The 17,953-nt window shown below is 42.9% G+C and overlaps 1 protein-coding gene and 1 long non-coding RNA gene across 8 annotated transcripts in view; one reads left to right on the top strand and one right to left on the bottom strand.

The window, feature by feature from the left end:
• Window positions 1–17,953, top strand: part of nrg3a (neuregulin 3a) — a 232,488-nt gene that overhangs the window by 54,625 nt on the left and 159,910 nt on the right. The window lies entirely within an intron of this gene.
• LOC114795785 (uncharacterized) lies at window positions 5,249–11,459 on the bottom strand. 4 transcript variants are annotated; one of them, XR_003750547.1, is made up of 4 exons: window positions 10,929–11,459; window positions 8,544–8,827; window positions 6,194–6,806; window positions 5,249–6,082 (listed from the first exon to the last, which is right to left on the bottom strand). It is a non-coding gene; the product is annotated as an uncharacterized LOC114795785 (long non-coding RNA). The 4 variants fall into 4 exon arrangements; XR_003750546.1 differs by having other exon boundaries at window positions 5,249–6,311; window positions 6,489–6,806; XR_003750545.1 differs by having other exon boundaries at window positions 5,249–6,311; window positions 6,499–6,806.

Raw genomic sequence — 17,953 nt, 5'->3', positions numbered from 1 at the left:
GTTCGACTGGTGATGTGGTGCCATTAATTTAGTGTGTTGTTGGCTGCTCTGTTTGTGGAACATTTTCTGGATGATTTGAGATGCTCTTTAAATCGACAATTCTGTCTCCAACTGTAATAAGCTGTCGTCCATGCACTACTGTAAGCCATGACCCTGCATACATCTGAATTTTTTATATTTCACTGATTAAAACAGTACAACAACCTGGTGTTGGAGGAGGTTGGTTAGTTGTTAGCACTTCATTCAGTCTTCTTTTTATATAGGACTAGGCTGTACCAAAAATGTCTGAAGGATGCAGAGAATTAACGCCAGTATTTGACACCTAATCGGTTCTTGTTCTTGATTCTCCAAATAAATCTGAGTTTAGATTTGAATAAGATTAGAAGGATTCTAAAGATTAGAGTAGTCCAATGATGGGATTTTGTTATGCTGAATCCATTCTGTTAAGGGTACTACTTTCCTTGCCTTGTCTCTGTGGGACTCAACTTAGAAGGACCCATCCTACCCAAAAGGGATTCCTCGCTTTGAGAATCCTGCCATCTCTTTCTTATAAAAGCCACAGGCTTAGGTCCATGTAAGCATAAGGCTTTACATGTGATGACTGAGCCACTGAGGTATCTGTCTCATGGAACCGTACCTGCTGATAGTGACCCTAGGTTGACAGGATGACAGAGATGTGGAGAAATGAAAGGTCCAATGCTGCACTTCTGGGCTCCTGGCTCTGCTATGAAGCAGGCCGGTCACCATCGGTGGGGCTTTATTTTGGTCGTCACAAGCTGTTAAGCTTTTAAGACACCGAAGTCGACCTGACAGGTGGTGCTGTGCCACGAACAACAAAATTGCACCATCATCCCCCAAACTCCACAAATACTCACATCTCCGCCCGCCTTTCTCCTCCCACCATACCTCCCCAACAGTCCCTTTGCTCTCACCTTGACTGTGCAGAATCACACACGCATTGAATGAATAATTGAGCAAAAAAAAAAAAAAGAAGGATTTTGTGGCCGATTTGTGACAGAGCTTCTCCCCACTCCAGCATTTTAATTCCATACTCTGCTTTCTCTGCTGCAACATGACCTTGACAATGACCTTAAATGAGATTCTGACCACACTCTTTATTTCGTTGAATAAGCTATTTTAGAATTGGCTGAGACATGTTCAGAACTGTGACTGCATATCAATCTACAAACGAAGCATCTTAATTAGCGCTGTCGACATTAACACATTCACGCTTGAGGTGATGCATGTGTAGTACTCACTCATTTCCTGGAATTGGCAAACCCTGAGCTGGGTCGCAGATTTTGAAGCACAATATGGGACATTAGGTGCAGAATGACGAATCAACCAGGGTGGGGTGCCAGCCCACCACAGGGTGCACTTAAAAACACACAAAACACAATTGAAACCCACATCAAACTCCACACACAAAGCTGGGCTCTGGATTCAAACTCATGGACCAGTGTGAATTGGTTGGACTGCTTGTTTACGTGGGATCTCATCCACCATTTACGTGGGATCTCATCCACCACCCTTTTTCCCCTCCCCTGTGGAAATTGACTTTATATGTTGTGTAGAGTCTATGTGCTTATGCTTTTGAGGTGGTTTCTTACGGTTCCCACAATGTACTCTCCATTGGAGTACAATATGGAGTACAATGTACTGTGCTGTGTTGATGTATTGTCACGTCCCTGTCTAGGGGTCAGGAAACATGACAACAAACAAGGGGAATGTGTGCAGTGGGAAGACACAGAGACCAGGCCCAAGTGAAATATTGTGCTTTTATTTACAGTGAGTAGTGAACAACCAACCAAACCTAAAGTGCTATATACAACAACTACACAACAATTCACAGGAGGACAACACACCATGAAAGGAGAGACAATACAAATAGCAGTATGGTCGGGTCGATAGCCAAGTTCCAATATTACTTGTACTTTTGACATGGTTTGAGGCAACAGCAATAAAGGGTTTAATCAATCAATCAATGACATTGGAGTAGATAGAACACAACACTTACTGCAGAGTTACGTGAGAACAGCAAAATCTGACTAATGAAATGTTTATATGATCATATTATAACTTTACAAGTATAATCACATAAAGGATACTGTCTCAACCATTTGGCATGGCGAGGCAGGTGAACGGAGATGATGAGACGAGACGAGGCAGAAGGACGCATTCGCACAACGTCACGAGACAGGGGTTTAATATGTGATAAACAGGACAGGGAAGACATCCGGCAACTGTGAACATGTAACATAACAAAGACCGATGGTGAACAGAAACGAACAGGGCAGCTTTATACAATAAGACAAAGGTGAACACAATTTGGGAACCTCACAAAGGACTAACGTCAAACTCTGGTCCAGATCCCAGACCGGAGCAACATGACAGATACACTCTCAAAATTAAGACTTTTTTTTATATCTGACATGAAGTATTCACCCACTCACTATCCTTAACCACTTAGTCCTGTTTCTCAGGATCACGGCTGCTGGAGCTGATCCTGGTACAGCGCACCCACTCACACCTACAGTAAATTTAGCGAAGCCAATCAACCTAGTGTGCATGTCTTTGGACCGTGGGATGAAAGCCAGGGAACTCGCAGAGAACCTGCACCAAGAGTGGGAGAGCATGCAAGCTCCCCACATATAAATTCCGTGCCAGGATTTGAACTAATTATCTTGGGCGTGTGAGGCCACATAACTAACTGGGCACCACTGTATATCCTACATTTATAAAAAGTTATTCTAACAGTTATTAAGAGATATAAGTTGATGTGTGACAAAATAAAAATACTCCTTTCATTGCTTCTGTGGTTGGTAGCAATGGAATTGAAAGTATTTTCATGTTTGACTTTTATTTTCTGTGCTTGTGCTTCCTGCATTGTTTTAGCATTGTCCATAATATTATGTGGATCTTTGTTAATTTTTAATGCCTGCTGCCTAAGGATGGACTTGACAGGCTAAGCCTTTTACTCGGTCTGTTTTTCTCAATATCTGGTACAAGTTTGTCTGTTTTGGAATTTGCTTGACTCTTAATGATCTGAGGGCCACTTCGGCACGACCCATTGGTTCTCTGCTGTCAGATTTAAAGCAGATCTTGCACTGACAGGACAAAAAAAAAAGCTCCACCGCAGTCCTGAGATGTTTATCCATCGGAAAGTGTAGTCTGTGCTTCCTCTGGCTTGAGGAGATTGTCGTTAATGCCAGTGTTGTTGTTGACCTAATTTGTCAATAGTAGACAATAAATCCATGGGATAATAGCACCTTGCATGGTTTGCTGTTTATCAGCTCATATTTATTTATGTAGTAGTGGTCACATGACCTCATAACCAAAAACAGTGTAAAAATGTGGAATCCTGATGCTGTCATTCCCAGGGGTCCTGACAGCCAATCAAAATAGCAGATTAGAAGAAACTGTGGTTTAATTAAGACCTTAATATGTGTCCAGAAATTGTGCTGTCTTACCTTCAGGGTCTAAAGAAATAAGAGCAATTGTTAATTTAGTCTCGAAAAAAGGGCAGACATCTTAAATTTAGACCTATACCATGCTATACCAGGTTATGTATGAAGGTTTTAGACCAACATGAGTACAGTTATTGGTTAAGATGAAGGTTATGACTAGAGGGTTTGAGGAGTTCCAGCACAAGCAGATCATTTAAAGAAGACAGACAGTTTGGATTTATTTTTTTGCATCTATGTATTTTTTAAGGAGGATGAGGGGATTGTGTGTGTGTGTGTGTGAGCTGTCGATGTAAGTGAGTCAGTGGGAATGAATGCCTGCAATCAGTCTTCAGGCTTGGTGACTGAAATACTCTGAACCCATTTCATTTTGCTCCAATATAAGGGCGCACTGCTCTTCGCTCCTCCATGATGGATTTAGTGCCACGGAGGAGAGGTGGGCTGTTTTGGCCGCAGAGCATTTTTTATTCATCCTTTTACCAACTCCGCCCGCCCTGGAGGCTCTCGTGATGAAATGAGATTGCTCAGGTCTGCTGTTGACAGTCTGACCTGGGCGGCTCAACGTTCAGCGCAATGCATCAAGATGGGTTCTGAGATACTTACAATTTATTAACGTCTTAGTTTGCACTTGTTCACTCGATGAAAAAAAAAAAAGGGGCCTGGTTTGCGCAGAACAAAAGACAGAGGCGGGCTGATGAAGGATGTGAGGTGTAAAAATAGTGCAGCATTACTGTTTCCTTCCCTGTGGGTCCCTCCCTCTTTCTTCTCCTCTTAATCTCAGCCCCTCGTTTGGCCCGGCCCGATACCGAGCTGTAGCTGACTCAGCAGGAACGGCCGTCTCACTTTGTCTTATTTTCCCCTGGCCGACACATCAGGGCATCCAGAGAGCGGCGAAGAAAGCCCAATATAATCTAGCAGAATGAAAACAAAAAACAGACTGGCGCAGAATGTGCCTGAAAAAGGACACAGAGAAACGTCTGTGTTGGGGAGTCCCGGGGTTAATTCTTCATTTTTAACATTAAGTTCAGTTGCAGCCTAACTCACAGTTAGGCTGCAACTGAAACGCCTGTTCTTGAATCTGATGTGACGAGAACTTTGAGCTAGAGTCTGAGTGGGGTGTGTGCATGTTTGGTAATGTTTTGACTGATGTACGTTGATGCAACTTGATGCACTTGGTGGTTGCTTGGTCTTGAGCAAGGTACCGTCCCCACACACTGCTCCCCGGGCGCCTTTCACTGCTGCCCACTGCTCAATAAATTATGGATATAATTGCAGTAATCTATAGCTACATTTATAGCAATCCTAAGAAAATCGTGTTTTATTAATAATGGACACTTTTTAGATCCCATTACGTTGCCTGCATTTTGGAGTGTTCGGTTCAATCGCAAACTTCCAGGCGCCTTTGAAGTCAGTCATGGCTGTGACTGTCCTCACTCTGGGGCCCGTGTCCTTATTCGCTCCTGGTATTTGAGCCCCTTTTTAAAAAATGTGTTTTATCAGACCCAGAAAGTTGAGCAGCCGTGGGCATGAGGCAGCGAGGTTAAATCCAAGGAAGTGCCGGCACGCTGATACGCAAGAGTGACTGTTAATCCCGTCAGCCGCTCCCCACCCTTTCCTTGGAAAAGAGCCTGGACTTACAGCTCAGACTGGCTTATCTGCAAGTGCAAGGCCAAGGATGAGACATGGACTCCCATGCTGGCACTGACTGCTCTGTGCATGGTGATGTGGTCACACTGTTGTGGGATGAGGTGGTCGAAATAGCCAAAAAACATGACACACTGCAGTTTGCATGTTAACATTTTAGCCCCAGTGTTCTGCTCTGGACCATTTAAACCAAGTTTTTATTCCCAGATCTCAGCCAGAGCTGGGCACACATTAGGTTGTTAATGTGGATCTATTTACACATCTATTTACACTGCTATTTAAACTAGCTTTTTCTTAAAAATAATAATAATTTAATGTTCATGGGAGCAAGTCCAAGAAGAAGACTTTAGCATGCATACAAAGTACACGTTTGTGCAATAGGTGATTTAGTGTAAAGAAATTAGAAATTACATTAAAACAAACTTTTTTTGGGGGTAAATTGGGCAGAAATAAAATGACAATACAATTAGTTTTGCAGCTTGACTGCCTCCATCATGTATTTTTTAGTGCATTGAGGGGACTGCAATGCTGGGGAACCTGCTGGGGACTGCAATGCCACTGCAATGCTGGGGAACCTCTTGACAGACAGCATGAGGGGGAACTGCATATGAGATGGATAGAAAGATGCTTCTTGTACAGTTAGAAGACTGGCAGCAGAGGGACTCTCACGATCCTCTGTGTTGTCCTCACTGTCTGAAATTAGGGAAAGTTCTCTGAAAGGGAATAATAATGTTGTAACCAGTCAATGAGATTCTAAATTACATTAATTCATTCTGGAAGTGCTGAACACAGTTTCCTCCGCTCCTGTTTTTCATGACAATGTCTTGAAAATTCCTGGACAGAATGAAATCCATGATCGGAACAATGCTCCTGATGAAATGCAATGAAAAGGGGGATAAATGCGATATTCCAGGTGCGATGCATGTTGGGGAGTTTTATCTTCCTGTCTCTGTACTGTTGAATGAAATAGACACCTGGGAGAGAAAAAGAAAATAAAACATCTGTGCCTACTAAACTTAACATGAAGTGTAAAAGACTTTCCATCCATCTACAATAGGCAGTAACAGGAAGTGACATCAGTGGACCTGTGCTGAAGAAGACAAATGTGGAGCAGCAGAATGGTCAATTAGGGCTGCTCTGAAGATGGGACAGGAAGAAAGGTTCCTGTGCGATGAAAGAGTGTGGCTGGTTTGCTGGCATCACCTTGAAAATGATACACACACACATTGAGTGAAATGGAAAGAAAAGGTGCTTCAAAAAACTGTATTTTGTCAACGCTAAACCAATTCATTCTGCTATATGTAGAGACCCTTGATTTTAACTTCAAAGGGCCTATGAGGGTGAGAATGAAATGGCTTTGTATGTGGGGGAAAAGCGTACCCAACCATACCCTCTCGCACGGGCGTGGCAACTTCCCAGACTCCAGCAAATAGAGTCTTTCAGAATGTTGTCCTCCATCCAGATAAGAAAAATGCAGAAGAAAAAAAAATATCTTGTGCTGACAGTGTTCCAGTTTGGAGTGCGAGCCCTGCTGATTGGAACACCACCCCGTACAGTGCTGCCTCCATTGAGATGCTAATCCAACTGCAAGTGTTAAGAAAGGGCCGTCTTCAAAGATGGGCTGCACTGAACGCGCTGACAGCTCTTCTTTGAATCGGGCTTTGAATGGAAGCTCGTACTCGAGTGTGTTGTTGGAACCTGGAAATATGTTTTTTGTCAAAAGCATAAGATTGCTTAATAGGAAAAACATTCAGGACTTGGGAATTAAAATAGATTGTGAAAAGAAAAATGGATCAAAATCCAGTATGGCTGAAAAAACGGAATTCTTATCTTTTACATTATCACACATTGTCCAGCTTGTCCTAGAAATTGATCCCAGATCAGTTCGACGTCGCGAACACATGAGCTCAAGGGTTCATTTTGGTTGTACAGTAACGTGAAATTAAGGATATGATCCTTGATTTGAAAGTATGAAAATTAAACTGTTTCTGCAGCTCCCTTTAAGCTTTTGATTGAAGTGATTGTCACACATGATACACAGCGGCACAGCACACAGTGCACACAGTGAAATTTGTCCTCTGCATTTAACCCATCACCCTAAGTGAGCAGTGGGCAGCCATGACAGGCGCCCGGGGAGCAGTGTGTGGGGACAGTGCTTTGCTCAGTGGCACCTCAGTGGTACCTTGGCAGATCGGGATTCGAACCAGCAACCTTCTGATTACTGGGCCGCTTCCTTAACCACTGGTGGCATAGTTTTTATAAATTTTTAAATTTAAGTTTTTATCAAATTTGCTCCACAACTATGTGGCTGTGCTGCACTGATTCAAGTGTAATTAGATTAGTTAAATGCATCATATATCAATTCAGACACTCGCAGAATTCCTCATTTTGAATAATTCTGGCATTGCATGTGTTGATGCATATGTATGAATGAAACTTTATTCTAAAAATATCATATAGTTATTATTATTCAAAGCTGGTGCATCCATTTTGAAACATTAATCATGCTGCTGGTTCACCGGTGAATAAATGTGGAGAACACAGCCACATGACTCAACAACGGAGCTGAACTGTGGGTGACTGATGGACATTTTTGCTTGTTGCTTTGTGTTGTACAATGTCTGCCTGAGTTGTAAACTGCTGCTGGTCTGAAATTCTTGGTTATTTACAGCTGAGCTCAGATTTTTTTCCAGGGACAGAAACTTTCACCCCTGTGCTCATGTGGTATTTTTCCTCTCCACTGTAAGGCGTTTGGGCATCTTGTGGAGAACATTGTGTTAAAACCCCAGAGGCGATGAAATGCAAATGGTGTTTGGCTCAAGGGGTGTAAGCACACACACACAAACACACAAACACACACACACAAAGAATAGGTAATGTCCTCCACTTCGAAAGGGGACAACCTGAATCGGAGCACCAGATGCCTATAGGAACAGATACAATTTTTTACATGCATTTTGCTGAGATATGGGTAATGACAAAGCTGACAATGGCGTGTCCACACAAAAACATGAACATTCAATAAATACATCCAAAATTATAGAATATAGAAACCCACAAAACATATATGAACATGCCCATCATCCCAACGTTCTTCTGCAAAACTGATTCTGATGTGGCTTCTCGGGGAAGCCTTGGTCTGATGACAGCCATCGATTTGCACTAGTCTTCCGCAAACACACAACAGTTATGATTTCTCACCACAATTTAAAGACACAGGATGAGCGGGTGTCAGTGGGAGGGTCAGAGAGAAGAACATGAGAACCTGGTTGCTGACAGGGATGGAGGATTTATCACAGGACACATGTGCCTCAAATCAATCAGCACTTCCTTAGCTTTACTCCTCCTTCATCACCCTCCAAACGGGTGGTAAGGTGCATTTAATTATGTCTATCTTCTTTTCATAAACTAAAGTGAGCAAAAGTAAAACCTCACCTGCCTGAGAACCAACGGTTTAAAGTAGTTTGGTCTCAGTTTACGCGAACACAGAAGTGGCCCGGAAGGAGGACACTCGCGTTCCGGCAGCAGGGGACTTCAGGTGATGGCTGGGGACATGGCAGCCGAATGAAGCTGGAATAGTTGTGCACTTTGACTCCGTCTCTTGCCGTCTCAGCTTTTGATGCATGATCAAAGACCCGGCTGGCTGCTGCGTGTGCCGTCCTCCAGAGAGCCACCTGACTGCTCGACCGGATGTGGCATATAGATATGTATATCAAGGGCTGTGGAGAGAAGGAGAACGGAGCCGTTTGATGGTTGAGTTGGTGAAGGAGTTTTCACACCATAGTTTGAGGTGAAGGAATCAAAGCTGGATCAATAAGAAAATTCTATTTGTAACGAAGCTACATAATCTAAAATACCAAATATAAATGCTGTATTTTAGACATAATTGGTTAGTATTAGTGGACAGTTTTGTTGCAGGATTTGCATCATTCTAAAAATGTGAGAACCATCACCAAGGTCCCTCTCAGTGAGTCTACGTTGAGGAAATCACAGGTCCACGCCAACCCAGAGACCATACGCACATACACACAATTTGACAATTCATTTGATTAAATGATCATTTATGCCCATACAATTCTCATGTATATATGTACATCTACACACACACACACACACACACACAATAAAATACATGGCAGCAGCATTGCAAAATATATTTACTACATTTATGCTGCATAAAACACTATTAGGCATTCAATTTTATAAGACAATGCTGTCAATTATAGTCTCCAAGTGAGTTTAATTTGACTTGACATGCACAAGCACATATTACCAGCATATTCATATCACATTAGTGCTTAATTATACCTCTGCTTCAGTCAATGGCACAGTTATTTAGTAAAATATGTGCATTGTACTTGCTGTCATATTTGAGTTAGGTACATGCAAATATGTGCAGATGATAATTATTGCAGTGTTGAGGCTAATTAAGCATACAGCAAGCCGGCAGTTTATTCTAATCAAAGCGTAGTTGGGGAGTTGCGTGCAGAATAAGCCCCAAATTAATGACTTTTTTGTTGCAGTATAATTACATTGTTATTACTGTGTAATTGTTTAAGGCACATTTATCATAAGGATTCCCCTCTAATGAGCCAACTTGTTTGAACACTTGAGAAGCTTTTGTATGTAATTGGTGAGATAGAGTGAGATACAGCCTTGAAAGTATCAGCTCCACAAACTGCTTCCCTGTAGCGACTATATAGGCAACTTTACACTCAGCAGCCATGTGGCTAAGCAAAGAAGATGAAACATCATGTTCAGTGTGCAGTTAGCGTGTTGTGTACTTGCCTCTCTGAATAGATGCTGTCAACCAGGTGTTACATGGTTTTTGTTTTATGAACTATTTATATCTCACAGTTATTTCTTATCCTTGTCTGCACTTTTTTTGGTCATTTTTTAACTACATATACTCTCCCTTCCTAAGCCGTTTACTCCTGTTGTTATTTTTTATTTTCTAATTATACACTGTCTGAATATTAACATTAATGCATCGATTAGCACACATAAATGCCATAAAACACAAGATAATATTGTTATTACATTTAATATGTTTTTATATTTACCATGTTAGTTATATCCACATTCTGCATGCAGATCCTTTCCGTGGGTCAAAGTGGTTTAGATGAAGGCTAGTAGCTAAAAACATTAGGTAATTATGTAAGGTTATGTGAGGCTTTATTGTCTCTCTGAGGAGGCAACACCATTTGCTAATGTCCTATATACTTAACCTTTGACCTTTTTCTTTTGACTACCATATGAGTGTTAACCTTAGGCATGTTAGTCTTAAATACAAATTATTAATGACGGCTCTGCCATCAGTACTGTTAGCAGAATAGTTGACGTTCTTCGCAGCCAGAATTGAAGCTCACCAAACTGACTGCAACATTTTTGTTCTATTTATTAAATTAAAGATGGTCTTTTTGAATCAATACAAAAAATTATGTCAGAGCTCTGATGCTGAAGGACATGCCTTCTTCAAGGCGATCGGAAAAACAGTGGAGCATGGCTGAAAAACTTGCATGGGGAATTACAGGGCAGGCAGCGATTCAAAGAAGTTACAAAATTGTATGCAAATGATTTTTGTGTGTGGTTTGAACCTCATCATTTATATTCAATGTAAAACTACAAGAAAAGAGTTCATTTACGTAGCTCCTTGTTTCAGAAGGTTCTGTGTGCTAGTATTAGCAACATTCTGCCTATCACACAGTAAGGAGATAGGAAACTGTGTAGAGGATACAAGGCAAAGATCCTTCACTGTGGTGGAAAACACACACACACACACATCCACACAAAAAGAGGCATAAAACCTGTCTTATTTACCTGTGTGCTGTCGCCCGGTGCATGACCTGGGAGCACGTGGAACTCTGGGAGCCACCATGCACCAGTAAAAACTCCGCGTCGGCTCTCGGCGCCAGTGATCCGTGGAAACAGGAACTGCTCTGGGACACCTCCGCCGAGTTACTGCTCAGCAGAAACACACACTCGCGTACAAACACACACACTCACACACACACACACTGGCTCCATTAAAATGATACATGCTGAGGCAAACAGTTTAAGTTTACACACACTTCCTTCTTTTGTAGCTCAGACACACCAAGACGCGCTGCCGCTATTCATCAAATGCAACAAACGTCTCTCTCCCTGTCGCGTCCTCCTCCTTCGTCCCTCGCATTGGCCCTGACTGTCCTTGTGTGTGATGGAGCACCCTGCGCCGGTCCCCGTGCCCCCTGTGCCGTAGTAATTCATCTCCACGGCCAGGCTTTCCCCCCAGGCGGGAGGAATTAATGCCCCAACGTGTAACCCGGCTCGCCCAATTACTGCGGCGTGTACACGCCCCGGCCCCGAACAGCCATGCCAGAGCGCTAATCCGGTTAGCGGAGCAGACACATGGCAGACGGCCCTTCGTCCGAACTCCCACGAGATTATGATGCCGCCACGAGACCGCGCGGGCAGAGTCGGCGAGTGGGACAACTCGTTTAGCGGCCGCCACGTACTCGCCGTTAGCAGCGCTAGCCATGATCGCTACCACATTGTCATTTCCACCTCAGGGGGACCCCAGATTTTGCCTCCCAGTCTGGCTCGGTGCCCCGGTGCCCTTTAAACCTCGCTGATTTGCGGCCTTTTGACAGCGACCGTTTCACTTCGCCCGGCTCGTCCGCCTTTCGCCCGCAATGCAGTTTCATGCCTGTTTCATGGCGCGGTGCCAGCCTTAATGCCTCACATCAAACCTTACACAACTGCCTGGGGGTACAAGGCTGGCGCTGGGTGCCGCAGCTGGGGGATGATGGCACCCAGCAGGCCCCTGCCAGATCTATTACTGGCTATGGCCGCCACTGCTGGGAATGCCTGTGTGTGTGGATGTGTGTGTGTGTGTGTGTGTGTGTAAATATCCGAATGCCTTGTTAGAAATAAAATAGTTTCACTTTTTTCCACCAGGCTGTGAGTCACACCCATGTGCATTGAGTTTTGTGTGTGTGTGTGTGTGTGTGTGTGCGCACTCACACTTCCTGATTAGATAAAAAGCGAGAGTGAGGATGGTGCTGCATGTCTTGTGACAAGTGACAGTCGAACCGTGTCGCTATTTACAGCATCCAAAAAAGATTTAGAAGCATATATGTCACGCGTCAGGAACGCAGCCAAAATCCCTCCAAGAAGACACAAATGGGCGTCGGCCCAATTATCACTGCAGAGTTTTACAAAAATTTCCCACTGCCACTCTTATGTCACCGCAGTTGTAGTCAGGATTAAAACGAAATTAGTGCTAGTTTGAATGTCGTAATGACAACAGTGCATCCCTGAAGCATGGGCTCCGGGCCCTGCGTCCCTCGGCAGACTATTCTTGGAATCATACCGCATGACTGTGAGCGGGTGAAGGGGTGTGAATGGGTGTGTGATGTGTGACGAGGGCTGATTATCCCAGACTGATTCACAATAACACTAAACGCAATACGGAATTGATAGTGTGTCAAATGCAGCACAAGTCGTTGTGCCCGCTTTCCGGTTTCGCTCCCTTATTTCCCTGCCACACCCAGCCCCATCTTTTCCACTCGGCTCTGTTTTTTGCCTTTATCTTTTTTTTGTTCCTCTCCCACCCCCTCCACCCAAGAAAGACAGAGACGTTCCCAGGAGGTTGATAGATGCATGTTTGTGATGCTTTGAAAATGGAGAGGAAATGATCAGCCTTCTGCATTTCCTGGATATGATAATTTGATTTCTCTGGTGCAGCACTGGAGGGAAAGGACAGACGCACACAGACACACACATCTCTGCACAGTTGGGCGTATCTGTATCTGTGTGTCAGAGGCTTTCATCGTCTGTTGTACTTCATCATGCTTAATCTCACTTTTGCTTCTGCTCCCAGAGCTCCAGAGCCCTTCCTTGCAGACATCCGGCTCAAGATGTACGTTTTACTTCTAAATCAGCTTGATTTATTAATAATATCTCATAACGACCAAAGAGGAAAACTTCAGACACCCTTTATGATATTTTTTTTTAGCTCAATACAGAACATTGGGTCTCCATCAGGTTACTCTTTGAGGGAGATTTTCAAGGTGATATAATGGATGCATTGCGTTGATGAATGTGGTATTCACTGGGTCACCCATCACAGTGCTCTAATAAACAAAGAATGTTGGAATATCTGCATGTTGGTGCTGGTCGCGTCTGCTGAAATAACCCGTGTACAAGGGGCATTAGGAGTGTAGAGAAATCACGCCTACAGCCTTCTCCTCTTTTCTCGATTGTGTTCATAAAAACATAATTGGAATCAGTGATTAAGGGAGAAAGGTTTTTTGTCTTGATAGTCTTTCAAATTGATTTCCTGCCCATGCCTAGTAATATATCATTAAAATTCAGGTTGGATTATTTAGCAGCTTGAGGATTTTACTGAGTAGACCCTGCCTTACATTAGTCTTGAGAGCCATTTCAGCAGTTGGGGTTCAGTAAATTCTGTTATTGTTGCTGTAAATAAGGGACTACTTTGTATTTACATGTTTATCTGTCAGGTCTGATTTTGTGGTGCTTTTATAACTAACTGGTGTATCTCTCTCTCTCTTTTTTTCTTTCTTGCATATCTGCTGCTGCTGAACCCTTTCACCCTGCAGGTAAGTCCTAAAATATGCAGCCTCAGTGCTTATTATTTTTTTGTAAGACATGCATGGGTGATGTTGTCAATGTGGACGGGCATTCTAGTCAACTCTTGTCCTTGATGTGGCAACAGAAGCTTAATTCCCAGTCGTCTGCTGAACCATGTGTAGAGGGTGCTTCTGGGAAATGTAGTGCATAGCTGTGAAGCAGGTCCCCTGGTCCACTTGGAAGCATGGTGAAACCTGCCAGCTGTGGAAATCTGCTGAGCCCTGGTGGACCTCACCACGCCCACCCAGCCTGTTTCTTCATGTGGAGAGAGAGAGAGAAAAGATAGAGCTGTACTGATCCCTCTTCTCCTTCCTCTTTTTGGGTAGACTATGACTCTACACCGCTAGAAAGAGCTCAGTGGGTGTTTTGATTCATAATTGATTCAGGTCACGTAATGAGGGTGTTAATATGGAAATAAAAGCTCTGCTGAGAGAACAGCCCACCGTGTTCAGGTGTTCGGATCCAGAAGCAGCTAAGACTTCATGCATCAGCAATAGACACACATGGACACACACACATACAGACATACGCACATGAACAGAAGCATACAGTACAGACATGCATCAACTATGCTCATTACCCTACTAATGCTCATCCCACTTAGTTTTATGCCCTTTGCAGGAATATTGAGGGACATGGTGTATTGTGACTGTGGTCTACTGTGTGTGTGTGTGTGTGTGTGTGTGTGTGTGTGTGTGCTGTTCCAGATTGTTGGCTCAAACACCAGTACATGCAGTCCTGAAGCGTTAGCTGTGTGCTGTGAAAGAGAGGGTGATGCAGTGATCTGCTAGTCTCACAAAAACTGTCAAAATAATTATATGTGCATAATTTGGTAACTGATTCAGGGGAATTGGCTTAAACGTAAATGTGTCTATACATAATGCAGAGTCACACACACATATATGTGTATTTCATCTCTGATAAAAAAAAAAGTGTGGGTTGTGATAGTGACACAGAGATGTTCCCTCGGCAGAGATTATATTTCTCGCTTCTCTCTCTACACAATGAAGTCATTGCTCCTTTTTAGCACTGAGCTGATGGTTTCAGAAAGCTGACCCAGCTGCTCCAGCTTCTCTCTCTCTCTCTCTCTCTCTCTCTCCCTCTGTCTGTCTTTCTCTTGCTAGTTTTTGCCCCAGTACGAGACGGTAGTCTTGTAAAACCACACTGTTTCTGAATTAAGGAGCAGTGGTGGAATGTGGAACATTATAAAATTGAGGCCATATGAGCTTCACAGCATCCGCTCATTTGATCATAGGAACTGGAGAAAGGGTTTGTGATCCTGTGATACTGGAGCCCTAACAAGATCGTTTCACTTCACGTTTAATGTCTGGAATGCCTCTTGTCCAGTCAAACCCCTTGATTTTCATCCCAAAAGAATTCATAGTGCAGCAAACAGACGTTACCGCATAAATAGGAAAATTTTTTCAGAAGCAAAGGACATTTACGTTTATGACATTTATCAGACGCCCTTATCCAGAGCGACTTATAATCAGTAGGTACAGGGACAGTCCCCCTGGAGCAACTTAGGGTTAAGTGTCTTGCTCAGGGACACAATGGTAGTAAGCGGGATTTGAACCTGGGTCTTCTGGTTGATAGGCGAGTGTGTTACCCGCTAGGCTACTACGCTCCAAAGGAGAGTCGCAATTACAAGAAAGTCACTTTTGAGGAGATACAGTGCATCTGGAAAGTATTCACAGCGCATCACTTTTTCCATCTTTTGTTATGATACAGCCTTATTCCAAAATGGAATCAACGCACTTTTTTCCCCTCAGAATTCTAATCCCACGTACTACCATTGTGTCCCTTAGAAAGACACTTAACCCTAAATTGCTCCAGGGAGACTGTCCCTGTAACTACTGACCGTAAGTCGCTCTGGATAAGGGCGTCTGATAAACGCCATAAATGTAAATGTAAAATGTAATAACAACACCCCACAATGACAATGTGAAAAACTGGTTTTGAGGTTACTTGAAGTTTTGGCAAATGTATTAAAGTAAAAAAGCGTGAAAAACCACATGTACATAAGGATTCACGGCTTTTGAAAACTGAGCTCAGGTGCGTCCTGTTTCCCCTGATTATGGTTGAGATGTTTCTGCAGCTTATTTGGAACACACCTGTGGCAAAAAACAGTTGATTGGTCATGAATTGGAAAGACACACATCTGCCTATGTTGACAAATTGACAAATTGTCTGTGGACCTCCGAGACAGATACATTCTACTTTGAAGGTCCAAATAAGTACAGTGGCACAGTGATGCTCTGTGAAAACTTCCTGGATCCACTGTATCTAGACTGCATCCATAATTCTCATTGCACACTCCCTCCGCTTCACTTGGATAGCGTACCATGAAAAAAGTCGAGAAGGTGACTCTCAGACATTTTAAAATTATTCTTACATTCATCTTAAATCCATCATAAGGCAATGCTCATGTTCAGGCATGGTAATAGCATGGTTCCTTCTGTGATTTATACATTAATTATGTGATTTTTCTTTCTCCACCAAAAACTACTGACCAACGGTCCATCAAAATTAATATGCATGTAGCACACTCTTTGGAGCATTCCATGTAGGCTCTGTATGATCTTAACCAGTTCTGTGGAGCTGTGGGAACATCTCAATTATTCATAAGTGGTTTTATCTTCCAGTAGTGAAGCACTAAGTAGAACATCTGAAGGCTTTTCATAGAACAGAAAATGGAATGAGATGTAATGTTTTTCTTCCCAAACTGGTAGATGGGTGCCGTGTAGGTGAAGGCTCTGCACAGTCTACCAGAACTGAGAGCGATGTTGCATTCGCATTGTGCAGATAACACAGCAGAGCTGTAATCTGCCTCATTCTGGGAGATTAGTACAGATTAGGACACACGCAAGCATGCAGACACTGGCCTAGTAGAACTGGACATAGTCTCTTGCGTGCTCATGGGATGCATCTTCACAGGCTGGGGTCTTTATGACAGACAGCCGAGGGGCACATTAAGCCTCTAACCTCATGTTCAGACCTAATCTCCACTCCGCTTTGTTTGTCCTGTACGCTAAGAGCCTTTTTTTCATGAGAGGATTTTAGTCTTGTTGACCCGTGTTGGTATCTCACATTCACTCAGATCTCTCTTCTTTGCTGGTCAGTGGAACGCATGAGATACAATCGGGTAATCTATGGGTCCACATGCTTTATTTCTGGAGACTTTTTATGCAAGTGATTGGTGGATGGAGCAGAGGCCAAAGGATGAGAAGTGCTGCATTTGGGGGCCTGGGTGGATTTGGGGAGTGCTTTCATATTCTAAAAAGGTTGTAATCCAAGACAAGGTCAAAGAGTTACCTTTTTTTCCATTATCGACATTCCAACTCCACTGGACACCCAGGGTAATCTGTGTTGCCAGGCCAGGAGGGATTTTCAAATCAAGTTTGTAAGGAGGAAGCGTGCCTCCTCTCACTATAGTAAAATGCTGCCCTCATTCTGATTGAATGAAACTAGAAATGTATTGAATTTTCAATTATCTTATGATGCTCTGAGCTGAAAACCTTGTTCAGTGGAAAGTATGTGGAAACTGTATCTGATGTGTGATGCTCTTTACAGTTGGGCTTTGTTTGAAAAGCAAATGCTTCTTGCTTTGATCTAAACTTTCTCTGCAGTTTGTCTAAAAGTCACAATTTGAACGTTTTTTTTTTTTTACAAAAGTTTTTGCAAAAATTCTGTTCATGGTAATCAGCATTTAGTTCACATCTACATGATTACTGGTAAGGGCAGGGTATTTGCTATAAGATTTAAAGCAAAGCAACCCATTTGCATGCTCAAAACACAAAAAGCCTGCTTAGCATGTTTGAACTTTTCCCCCATCCCTTAATCTCCATTTCTCCTTACTCATTTATCGTATGGTTTTTACAAATCACCCTGGGTCATATGACAGGACTATAGGGCCTTACAGAGTGCAGCGGGTCAGAGAGAGGGGCTGTTAACAACTAATGGAGGCCAGCTGACTCTGTACATGTTCACTCGAATCAACCAATTGTTGTAATAATTTATGAATTTGAAAGCATAAATCAAGAGGGGGTGATGTGACATTAATGCAGTATCCCTTAGAATGTGTAGTGACATGAGATTCTGGTGGAAAAATAAAATACATTTCTAACATTAAACTTATTATACATTGGTAATAATGACATAATGTGCAACTTTTTTTTTTTCTGAAACGTCTTAAATGTCACATCATC

This window comes from Denticeps clupeoides, chromosome 8 (genome assembly GCF_900700375.1).
Source record: "Denticeps clupeoides chromosome 8, fDenClu1.1, whole genome shotgun sequence".
Taxonomy (NCBI): Eukaryota; Metazoa; Chordata; class Actinopteri; order Clupeiformes; family Denticipitidae; genus Denticeps; species Denticeps clupeoides.
Note: the sequence above shows the minus strand (reverse complement) of the source record. Positions and strands in the feature narration are given on the sequence as shown.